Here is a 12,345-nt window from a genome sequence, read left to right as displayed (position 1 = left end):
AACTCTAGCGAATACAAACCTAGTCGACCCATTCTCTCCTCATAGAACAATACTGCCATCCCAGGAATCAGTCTGGTGAACCTTTGCTGCACTCCCTCTATCGCAAGTATATCCTTTCTTAGGTAAGGAGACTCCAGGTGTGAGACTCCAAGGTCCTGTACAGCTGCAGTAAGACATCCTTGCTCCTGTACTCAAATCCTCTTGCAATAAAGGCTAACATACCATTTGCCTTCCGAACTGCTTGCTGCACCTGCATGCTTGCTTTCAGTGATTGGTCTACAAGGACATCCAGATCTCTGTGTACATCAACACTTCCCAATCAATCAACATTTAAATAATACTCTGCCATTCTGTTTTCTAGCCAACATGAATAATAGCACACTTGTCCACATTAGATTGCATCTGCTATGTATTTGCCCACTCACTCAACTTGTCTAAATTGCCTGAAGCCTCTTAACATTCTCCTGGCCATTCACATTCCCACCTAGTTCTCTGTCGTCAACAAACTTGGAAATATTACATTTGGTTCCCTCATCCAAATCATTGATATATATTGTGAATAGCCGGGGCCCAAACACTGACCCCGGCGGTACCCCACTAGTCACCGCCTGCCACTCCAAAAAAAAACCATTTATTCCTCTCTGGGTAGGATTTTTGGGACTGTGGAGAGGCGAAATCTCTTCACTCAGAGGGTGGTTCACCTGTGGAATTCCCTACCACAGAGGGCTGTGGAGGCCAAATCACTGAATTAATTTAAGAAGGAACTAGGTAGATTTCTAGACTCTAAAGGTGTCAAGTGATATAGGGAGAGAACGGGAATATGGGACAGAATTTTCCCATTGGCGTGTGGGGGCGGGACCCGCACGCACACGCGTAAAATGATGCATGGTGATGTTGGGCAAGCGTCCCGATGTCACAGCGCATTACCGTGATATTTCGTTGGGCGGGCGCGCGATGACCTCTGATGTGCATCCGCCATTAATTAATGGGCCACTTAAGGCCCTTGAGGCGCCAATCAACCGTGATCTTTCGGCGCCCATGCAATCTTCGGGTCGGCGCATGGGCACAACGGGCAGGCAGGTAGGACACATTTGTATAAACCTCATCTATGGGCAGGATAAGAGGGCTCAGTGGGGTCGCGAGTGTGCTCTGTCAAATATTGATTTTTCAAAGTTACTGATGCTTGCCTGTGTGATCTGCAATACTTCAAAACGCATACCAGCTGCTTGGTCTGGACTCACAACCTTCAGGTCAGCACTCTGCAGTGAGGAATCTTTTTTGGGCCTGCATGTTTCAGCAAGCCTTCCCTTAGCCTGGGAATAAGAGCTGAACTCTCCACTGGAGGCAGCTCCTCTGAGGAGGAAGGGAGGGCTGGAAAGGGGAGGAGGCCAGGAGTGCACATTCAGCCTCCAGGGGAGCCACCTTTGGGAGGTCAGGCGCAGGCACAAGGGGTGCAGGGCCAAGAGGTAGTCCAAGGCGGAAGGGGCCACAGAAGACGCCACTGTCTTGCTGCCAGGGTATACAGACAGCGAAGCAGTTATCTCAATATGTCTGAGGTGCAGTGCTGAAGGAGGCTCAGTCTCTCAAGGGAGACAGTTAACTATATCTGTCAGATGATTGGGCCTGAGATCTCCGTGAACTGTGTGGGTGAACACCCCATGCCAGTGGCTCTAAAGGTCACAGCTTCCCTCAACTTCTATGCCTCTGGCTGCTTCCAGGGCTCGGTGGGTGACCTTTGTGGTGTCTCCCAATCAGCTGTCCACACTTGTGTCAAGCAGGTTACAGATGCTCTGTTCAGGCGTGCACTGTCCTTCATCCACTACTGTTGGGACCAGGCAAGCCAGACACAGCGAACCAAAGGCTTCGCGGCGATTGCTGGCTTCCCCCACGTCCAGGGTGCTATAGACTGTACACATGTGGTCATCAAGGCGCCAGCAGGTGAGCCCGGTGCCTTCATCAACAGGAAGGGCTTGCACTCCATGAACATGCAGATAGTGTGTGATCACAGGATGCTGATTCGTTGGGACCTGGAAAAATTTATTAATTTTGCTTCCAATCTCCACCCCTCCATCATTTTCACATGGTCCATCTCTGACACTTCTCTTCCCTTCCTTGACCTCTCTGTCTCAATTTCTGATGATAGACTGTCCACCAATATCCATTACAAGCCTACCGACTCCCACAGCTACCTCGACTACAGCTCCTCACACCCCGCTTCTTGTAAAGACTCCATCCCATTCTCTCAGTTCCTTCGCCTCCGTCGCATCTGTTCTGATGACGCTACCTTCAAAAACAGCTCCTCTGACATGTCCTCCTTCTTCCTTAACCGAGGTTTTCCATCCACGGTCGTTGACAGGGCCCTCAACCGTGTCCGGCCCATATCCCGCGCATCCTCCCTCACGCCTTCTCCTCCTTCCCAGAAACATGATAGGGTCCCCCTTGTCCTCACTTATCACCCCACCAGCCTCCGCATTCAGAGGATCATCCTCCGCCATTTCCGCCAACTCCAGCATGATGCCACCACCAAACACATCTTCCCTTCACCCCCCCTGACGGCATTCCGTAGGGATCGTTCCCTCCGGGACACCCTGGTCCACTCCTCCATCACCCCCTACTCCTCAACCCCCACTTATGGCACCTCCCCATGCCCACGCAGAAGATGCAACACCTGCCCCTTCACTTCCTCTCTCCTCACCGTCCAAGGGCCCAAACACTCCTTTCAAGTGAAGCAGCATTTCACTTGCATTTCCCCTAACTTAGTCTACTGCATTCGTTGCTCCCAATGCGGTCTCCTCTACATTGGAGAGACCAAACGCAAACTGGGCGACCGTTTTGCGGAACACCTGCGGTCTGTCTGCAAGAAAGACCCAAACCTCCCTGTCGCTTGCCATTTTAACACTCCACCCTGTTCTCTTGCCCACATGTCTGTCCTTGGCTTGCTGCATTGTTCCAGTGAAGCCCAACGCAAACTGGAGGAACAGCACCTCATCTTCCGACTAGGCACTTTACAGCCTTCCGGGCTGAATATTGAATTCAACAACTTTAGATCTTAAACTCCCCCTCCCCCCATCCCCACCCCGTTTCTCCCCCCACCCCCCCGCTTTTTTTTCAATAATTTATATAGATTCTTCTTTCCCCACCTATTTCCATTATTTTTAAATCTAAAACTAAAACCTTGTTAGTCTGTCCACCCCACCCCCACTAGAGCTGTACTTTGAGTATCCTGTCTTCCATTCTTAATTAGCACTTTTCTTAGACAAATATCACCACCTTCGACACCTCTTTAATCCTTTTGTCTGTGACATCTTTTGATTATCTGCTCCTATCACTGCTTATCTCCACAATCACCACACCCTCAATTTCTCTCTTCCCCGCGCCCCCCCCCACCTTAAACCAGGTTATAGTTCTCCCTTCTCCTAACTATGCTTCAGTTCTGCCGAAGGGCCATGAAGGCTCGAAACGTTAACTGATTTCTTCTCCGCCGATGCTGCCAGACCTGCTGAGTTTTTCCAGGTAATTCTGTTTTTGTTGCTGATTCTACAAGTCTGTGCAAGATACCCAGGCAGCTCCCACAACGCCTACATCCTCAGACACTCCCAGGTGCCGGGACTCTTCCGTGCTCCAGCCCGGCTGGATGGATGGCTGCTGGGTGACAAGGGCTATCCCCTCAGAAGGTGGCTCATGACGCTTCTCCACCATCTAAGAACAGAAGCTGAGCAGCGGTACAATAGGAGCCACGCCTCCACAAGGGCTGTGGTGGAGAGAACCTTTTCAAGATGCGCTTCCGATGCCTGGACCACTCAGGGGGCACATTCCAGTACCCTTCAGATCATGTGTCGGTGATACTGGTTGCATGTTGCACTCTCCACAATCTTACGCTGGAAAGGAAGGACGCAGTGGACAATGAAGACGTAGACACAGTGGCTGCGGTTGCACATGATGAGTCCAGCAGTGAGTCCGAGGATGAGCACGCACAGGGAAATGCTGAGGGGCTAGACACTGACCCAGGCATGCTCCAGGGAGACAGGGACACCCGGGAGGCTTTAATCCAACGATGCTTCAGCTAGCACACCACAAATGGATCGCCAGGACAAGCCTGGGCTGTAGGCTCCATACTCGATACCTAAGTACAAAATCTACCTGGTTAGGAACATTAACTCAGGTCCTTGTTAATAAAGCTGAATGTCCCACAAAACACTCATTACATTATTGGAAACCATCCATCTATAGAACAAAAGAGGCACCCTCAGCCATGGTGACATGTCTGAATTTAATATTGCAACCAAAGAAACTTTAGGAAACAAAATGAAAAAGGTGTTAAAAATCACACCAACTCATAAAGACCTCATTGCGGGCCAACACAAAAGCAACAGTGATAAACCCGTGATGTGCCCAAGGTGCCTTATGTTTTCGTTTCCGGATGCTACGTCTAGGTGCTGCCCCATCGCTCAGAGTAACATCTGAGACAGCCTGCTGACTCTGCTGTCCTGTTGGCCTCGATGACCTTGGCGGCCGCCCTCTGGCCAGTAGAACCTGTGCTGGCTCCACCTGGGAGGGAGCTGCCAGTTCCACAGCTGGCATCTCCCCAGTCATCACAGCCTCACCGGATGCTACAGTCACTGGGAGAGGGGCGGAGGAGCTGCCGCCCTCATCTGGAGTCCCCTGAGAGGAGCCCACAGAGACGACAGGCAGTTGCTGCGCCAATGTGAGGTCGCTTAGGACCTCCCTGCTCATCTTCGATGGATGGGCACCGAGCTGGAGAATGGTCGAGATGATCTCCCACACTGGCACTGACCAGTTGAAGTCAATGCTGATGTGAGGGCTTGCTGGTCCAAGCGCATCCCCAGGAAGCCCTGATAGGTCCTCTGCAGGAGGCTCTCCTCGAGAATCGCGACTCTCTCCATGGAGGACGCATGGCGCTCGGACATGTGGCTCATTGCTTCGGCGATAGTCCGCATAGACTCCTCCACCATGGAGACCAAGCCAAGCGTAGCCTCTTGTGTCTCTCCCAGATGCTCCCACACACCTGGCCGCATTTTCTGCTTTTGCTGCATCGCGGACAACTCCTGTGAAGTGCCCGCACCGCTGTGCCCTGGGACATTGGCTAATGTTCCAACTCCCACCGAGGTACTAGTACTTGTGCTGGTGCCTGCCTGGCAGAGATGGTGTGACACTGGTGAGACTTCAGGGCCCTCAGGTGTGAGAGTGGGCCTCTGCTGCTCCTCCTCCCAGCCCTGCTGCACTGATGCTGAAAGGAAGAACAAGGATCAGTTAACGTGAAGACAATTACAATGTGCATCCCTGTCCCCCGGATCATTATGCGCTCATCCTTCATTAAGCAATGGTCAAGCCATGTTGCAAACTTCAATCACTGAACATTCAGCACTGCCATGGCTGTTGGGAGAACAATGGTGACCTCACTGCTGGGCAAACATACCTGGCCGTGGCACCCCAGCCTCACCGACACCGGTGGACCAGGGCGCATGGCGCCTCTCCAAACCTAGGGCCTCCTGCTAGAAGCAGTTGAGAATCGCCAACTGTTCTGAGCCGCCACCAGTCCTCACCCACTCGGCTGTATTATGTACATTCTTCTCCCGAAAAGGAGAGAGGAGCATTGATTAGTGCTACTTGTACCTGGATTCTCTTCATGGATGGCCCACCCCAACCAGAGTGGGACATTGCAGGGCTCCAATGTCTCCTCACCCCGTTGCTGCCGAACACTCACACAAAGATGCTGGGCCTGTACCCCCCCACAACTCCCCTGGCCAAACGCTGCCTACATCACATTTGGCACCACACCGTCTAACCTTCCATAGCAAGGAGGCACAAGCACATGGAGTGCAGAGGGCAGCAGATTGGTCAGTGCCATGCCACCTTGAAGCCCCCCTCCCAGCATGTCATCACCCTGACTTTGACATGTCCTGGAGTTCCAGCACCGCACCTAGGTGCAGCTCCTCCAGGTTGCCCCCAAAACAGTCATGTGGATCTCAGTGTACCACATGCTGCAGGTGCAGAACCCATCGCTTCACCACCTTCTCAGGCTGACCTCGGCATGGGTAATATCTGCTGGCCCACCCAGTGAAGGACACACGCTGTCAATGATTCAATGCTGTCACTGCACTCAGACTTGATTGGGCAGGGGGGCACCAGGGGAGGGAAGCCTACCTGCTGAGTTAAGTGACCAATGCCAACATGGTACTCACCCTTCCTGAGTGCAACAGATCATTGAAGCACTTGTGACACTGGATCCAGATGTGTGGCACCATGTCGCGGGAGCTCACCACCTCCGTCACCTCCTCCCAGGCACGTTTGGTCATGTGGGGGGGCCTCCTCTTCCTGTCCTGGGGGACCAGCACCTCCCGCCGTGCTGCCACTTTCTCGAGGAGGGCAGCAAGGCAATCATTGGAAAAAGGAGGGGCACACTGCCCCCCTGCCCTACCCTACCCTCCGGCCTGGACTGCTCACCAGCACCGCTCTGGGAAGCCCTTCCACTGGCCATCATTCGCAGCCTTTGAAAGGCTACAGCAACTTTTAAAAACAGGCCGCCCGGATCACCATTGGACCCGGTGGTCATTGCAGTTTCGCCGCCGTCCATCCACTCCCGCTGTCCTCGGGAGCCACGAATCATTCTGCGCGGGCCTCTATTGGCCCGCCCATGTAAAATGGCAGCGCAGACCTGATCACGGGCAACGATGGGGCCTGCACCCCCCCCAGAAAATCCTGCCCACGGTGTTCAGATGGAGGATCATATTGAATGGTGGGACAGGCTCAAAGGGTGCAATGACCTACTCCAGCTCCTATTTTCTCTGCTTCTATGTTTCTGCATAGAGCTGTTCTTTTCTGATATATCACTCTCCTAATATTTATTAAGTGTACATACATGTATGTCCCTTTCACTGTCGACTCATGCACGTCATCAGTATGTTGCATCTCAGTGCCAAGCTCCGTATTCCAATGCTATTTTAGCGTGCTTCTGGACTGTTTTGCAAAATCTTATAGCCATTTTGCCGAAACTATCCTGTTATTGTGCCATTAATGTTACTGTAATGTTGTTTTTGCTACTGTTTATCAGCTGGTGTAGACCATTTAAAGTCAACTGTTCATGAGTGTCAGTATAACATCTGTTGCTGAATGTTCTAATGTCCTCGAACTTCACATTGTTGAGCAGAAAAATACACACCTTTTCATTTGTGTCATATATTTCCAGAAAAACTAGTTTTATCAGTTAAATCTAATGAGAAATTTATAATGAACAACTCTTCCACAATTATCTGGAAAATCGGTCCCAAGCGGAAGATGCAGAGATATAAAAGTGTTCAATCTGTTCTATGTTTATATGATTTTATTTTTAGTATTGGATAACTTTTTTTCCCCTGAAATTGCTTTTTTTTTAACTGGATGGAAATCCTTGTGCTTGGAAAGCTAGCTAAAGCAACCTAACGTTTGACTATCTTGAAAACATCTGTACAAGAGTTGTATTGCAGTGTGTCAACCAAGAGGTTAAACAAAGAAAGGGAGCCAATTAATCCCTCCTCACCCGGGAGCATAACAATTTGGATAGCCTCATCCGGGATCATGACAAATTAGGGGAACCTCGCCCGGAGACTGGTTGTAACAAATCACAAGGCTTGAAAATTAACAACAATTCTAAAACTCAATTCTGGACAATGTGACAAGCCTGCCAATTCTGTAACTTCTTCCCCACTTCTCTTTATTTGTAGATCAAAGTCATTATTTCCTCTCTTCTCTCTTAATGATGGAGCTGGTTACCCCTTTCCCAATTTTACACAGAACAACTTTAGGATATTCAACGTTTATCAATCCCAATAACACTGGCAGAATCAATTTTCCCATGAAGCTTATCAATGTTGCTCAATGACTGCATAATTTGGACCATCTCTCTCAAATTATGTTCCTTTATAACTTTTGAAATCCATCTCTATTTCATTTGAAAGACACTCTGATTTCCTTGTGTTTTTTTTTATCTGTAACTAATAATAATGAGTCGACATAATAGGGCTCAAATTGCCATTGGAACTGCCTTCTTTCCTCCATACCATAGCATGCTGAAGTATTCTCAACACCACATTCATTTAGCACAATATAATACACCTATAAAGTATCTGTGAACTTAAGAGTCAGCGTACGTGGTGAACTCATTATGGCCTCAGACTTCTGTCAAAATTAGCTGTCCACCTTAATTGCAGCTGCAACACCTTACAGATACTCTGGGCGGAATTTTCCCCTCTGGAAGTGCAGTGGCAGGTGGCAAAAGTGGAGCATTTCCCACATGGCACAATAACGGGTTTCCACGCCAGGTCATCAGCTCATTGTATATGCCTGAGCAGGAACACATCGGATCCCATGGCGGAGTGTGTTGTGATTCACCCACCCTACTGTGACCTCACCAGATCATCTTCCCGGGCATCATAACTAAACATAACTAACCCGTGCACATCATTCACTGTCTGCAGCACAGGTTAGATGTATGAGAGTGATGGTCCCCAAAGGCAAGAAGTCGAGTGCCCCCAAATTCAGAAACAAAGCGCTTGGGGGTTCTTCTGGACACTGTGGAGAAATGCCGGGCTGTCCTCTACCTCTGTGATGGTGAAGGAGGTCCGCCAACTGCACCACTCCAACTTGGGAGGAGGTGGCCAGCGCAGTCAGCGCCAACTCTGCACACAGGAAATCCGCCATCCAGTGCTAAAAAGGATTAATGATGTCACCTGTTCCACCAGAGTAAGTCAACTTTATCCTCACTTTCAGCTCACACTCTCACAGCCCATCAGGCATTCACAGGATGCTCCACGGGGATCTCACACGCTACCATCACAAAGGGCATCACCACTGACTCTCTCACATACACCCTGACCTCTTCAACTCCTCTCATATCCTGTGCAGTTTGCATCCTCAGCCTTTACACAGGCCCACTCAGCACCCATACAAGGCAGGATTCCATATCATCTGCCTCAGCATCTGTCTTGCTCACTGTCTGTCTAACCGTCTTTATGGAGAACAAGCTCGCCCACAACAAAAGGATGAGATCCCTGACTGGCAGAGGGTTCCCTGAGTTCAGGACCCTCACAAAGTTTGAAGAGCATGCGGCAGAGCTGGCTGGAGAGGACTGGGACCATGCAAGAAGCAAGAGTGAGAGTGACATCTCCCAACCAACTGAGGACCCAGCACCAACTCAACATTCACCCAACAATACTGTGAGTGCCTTGTAATCTTGTTGACTGTGCAGCCAATCACTAATAATCTCTATCTTTGACAGGCAATAGTGAGAAGTGCAAGAGGGACAGTGGCAGCCAACCCATCAGCCCCAGTCCCCACACCAAAACTGTTCACCCGCATCCTCCATCAGTGCGGAGACACACACCTCAGTGGGACCAAATTCTAGAGCAGGTTCGGGCCACAATCTAGTGAGCACAGCACAGATTCTGGTCCACAGCAGGAGAAGGCAGCACACTCAAGATCTCTGACATTCAGAGCACTGCTGGAGGCCAGGATTCTGCTGAGCCCCAATCAGATGACGAGCCTCCGGACTCTGCCTTAACACAGATGTTTGGAACTGCAACAACAGGCACGGCAATATTGGGCAGGGTTGTCAGATGCAGTCAACAGTTGGCAACATACGATGGAGGAGTCCATCTGCATTCAGTCTGATGTCATTGCGCGACATGTCAGTGCAGTAATGTCCAAACTAGTAGGATGCAACCACCATGGAGACCTCGGTCCAGGACATAGTACCTGAAGTGCTCCAGGAGTTGCACTCCATTGCTGTAGGCATAGGTGGCATCCATCACTGGCTAAGCGTGAGGGGAACAGGGTGCCCGTTCTCCTCAAGGAGTCAGTCAGGGGCCCTTGGGCACCCAAAGGAATGAGGACCAGCAGTTGGACACCCCAGGACATCCATCCAGGTGACACCAAGAGTGTTCAGCTGATCCACATTCCCTTTGCCAGTGACCCCATCAGCTGCAGTTCTGCAGGCCGAGGAGGGTGCACATGCCCCAAAGCAGGAGACCCAAAGCAAGCCAGGACCCTCCAGGTCTCGGACCTCCAGAGGATGCCCACCAAAGTCATGTCAGACAACAGGGCATTGCAGTAGGAAGGCTGCCTCCACCTCAGCTGTGGATGTCAGGGATGCACCAAGACTTAGCAGTAGGGTCAGGAAGATTAATAAATACTAGGAGCACAAATGTTGCACGGGTGTTCACAATCTCTGTATCATGTCCACAAATGTAAATAAGATTACCACCCATTCTGCTTCTCCTGGTGTTTATGCCTCTTCTGTCTGATGAAGTGTTTCACGGTCAATCAAGTTTTACGCATTACCCACCCCCCACCCCTTCTGGCAGATGTCCCACCATGTTCATCAGCTTAATGTTGTGTAGAACCTTCTCAAGACAGTACCTGTCCGCTCTCTGCTCAATGCTGACATCAGTGAACATAAGCGTGAAAGAAATCAGTCGTTGCCCAAGGCATCTCCAAGACCTGCTTTAGAGATTAATGTGATCTTCAGTCATGACGGTGAAATACGGGGGCTCATGTAGCCCCCCGATGCTTTTGCATTTTAGGATGGTCAGTGTGTTTGGTGAATGATAAAATGTAGAGACGCATGGATACAGGCCATCTTTCATTGACCACCACATACTGTCCATCAGCCTTGAGTGTGGTCTATCTATGAGCCCAAACTCTGTGCTCATATGCACTCACGTCTGTCTGCAGTGTTCTCTAATGTCTGTGTAGAAATGTCAACAGCACACCAATGTTTGTGCCCACCTTTCCAACTCCATGTTTTTGAGCTGATAGCGTCGCTGACACATTTCTGCCCTGGCGTTTCCTGCTACATGTTTAGAAGTTTGTGACCTAGCATTTTCTCCACATGGCTACAGTGGTCATGGGAGGATGCAGCACAGGGCCATAAGTTCTGGCTAGCGTCTCCTGACACAAACCCTCTGTGAGCTCCCAGATGCTCAATCCGAATGATTATGTGGAATTAACAATGGCATCATTGTGGCTGGTTTCCATGTGCATATGTCAGGCTGCAGGGATGAAAGTATGTACCAGTGAAATGGGCTAAGAGTGAGGTTGGATAGCAGCTGATGTGTGCTCTTTATTATGTATGATTTGGGACATTGAAGGCTACATGTTGTGTCTGGGAGCACAAAGGGCAGGGCTGCGCAATAGGGGAAAATTGGAGAGTCGAGATGAAAGCATGTTCCAGGGTAACACATAGGTATCAGGATATGGTGCTCATGAAGTGCTCGAGGTCAATTGAAAGGTGAGGTGAACTGCAGGCCCACATCCTTCACTGAGTGCAACGGATGACTGTGACCTGAGGGTTTGTGTGACAGTGAGGACTGAATATGGAGAGGAGGCACCCACACTTGTCTTGCCTGATCGGCTGGCTGAGCCCAAAAATTGCATTGCACTATCACAATCGAACTCACATTTGAAGGCGATGTGCACTAGGTGGAGATAGACCTCCTTGAGATACCTTGTCTTAATGTTGTTGGCAATTAGCATTGCACATGCATGCCTGCTTCATCTGGCCAGTACAATGACCTCTTCCCCTGCTCCCTCAGCTTCCACACCCTCATTGCCCTCAGCCCTTTCGACTCCCTCATCATCAGAGGACACGTGCAGTTCTTCCATCTCGGCATCTGGCAAGACATCCCCCCTTTGCAGTACCGGGTTGTGTAGGGCACAGCAAGCCACAATAATTCATTTGACCCTCTGGAGAGTGCACTGGAGAATGCCGCATGACCTATCCAGACATTAGAATCGAATCCTCAAGATGCCAATGGAGTGTTCTATCAATGAGTGTATTGAGGTGTGAGCAGTAGGGTAGCCTTTGTCCCAAGGAGCCAACCCTGGATGTGCTGAGGTCCCTTGAAGATCTGTGGGGCCTGTGATTGACTCAAGATGTATGAGTCGTGGCAACTTCCTGGGTATATGGCACATACCTGCATAAATTGTTTCTGGTGGTTGCAGACTAGCTGCACATTGAGAGAGGGGAACCTTTTCCTGTTGATGAATTGGCGTGGCTGCTGCCAAAGGGATCTTAAAGCCATATGGGTGCAGTCAATGGCACCCTGCATCTGTGGGAATCTGGAAATAGCAGGAAAGCCCAGTGCTGGAGCAGCATGGCTGGCTTCATCTCGAGAGAACTTCACATTATTGTGTGCCTTGCTAAATAGGGCATCCATCACCTCCTGTACCCACACGTGTCTTGAAGCTTGCAAGATCCCGCAGAAGTCCTCAGTGGAGACCTGGATTGTGCCTCTCGTGAAGAAGTTCAGAGCGGCAATGACCTTGGTGGTGACCTTGGAAGCGGTGGCT

The sequence above is a fragment of the Cetorhinus maximus genome, chromosome 7 (genome assembly GCF_964194155.1).
Source record: "Cetorhinus maximus chromosome 7, sCetMax3.hap1.1, whole genome shotgun sequence".
NCBI lineage: Eukaryota > Metazoa > Chordata > Chondrichthyes > Lamniformes > Cetorhinidae > Cetorhinus > Cetorhinus maximus.
This window is presented reverse-complemented; position numbering follows the sequence as displayed.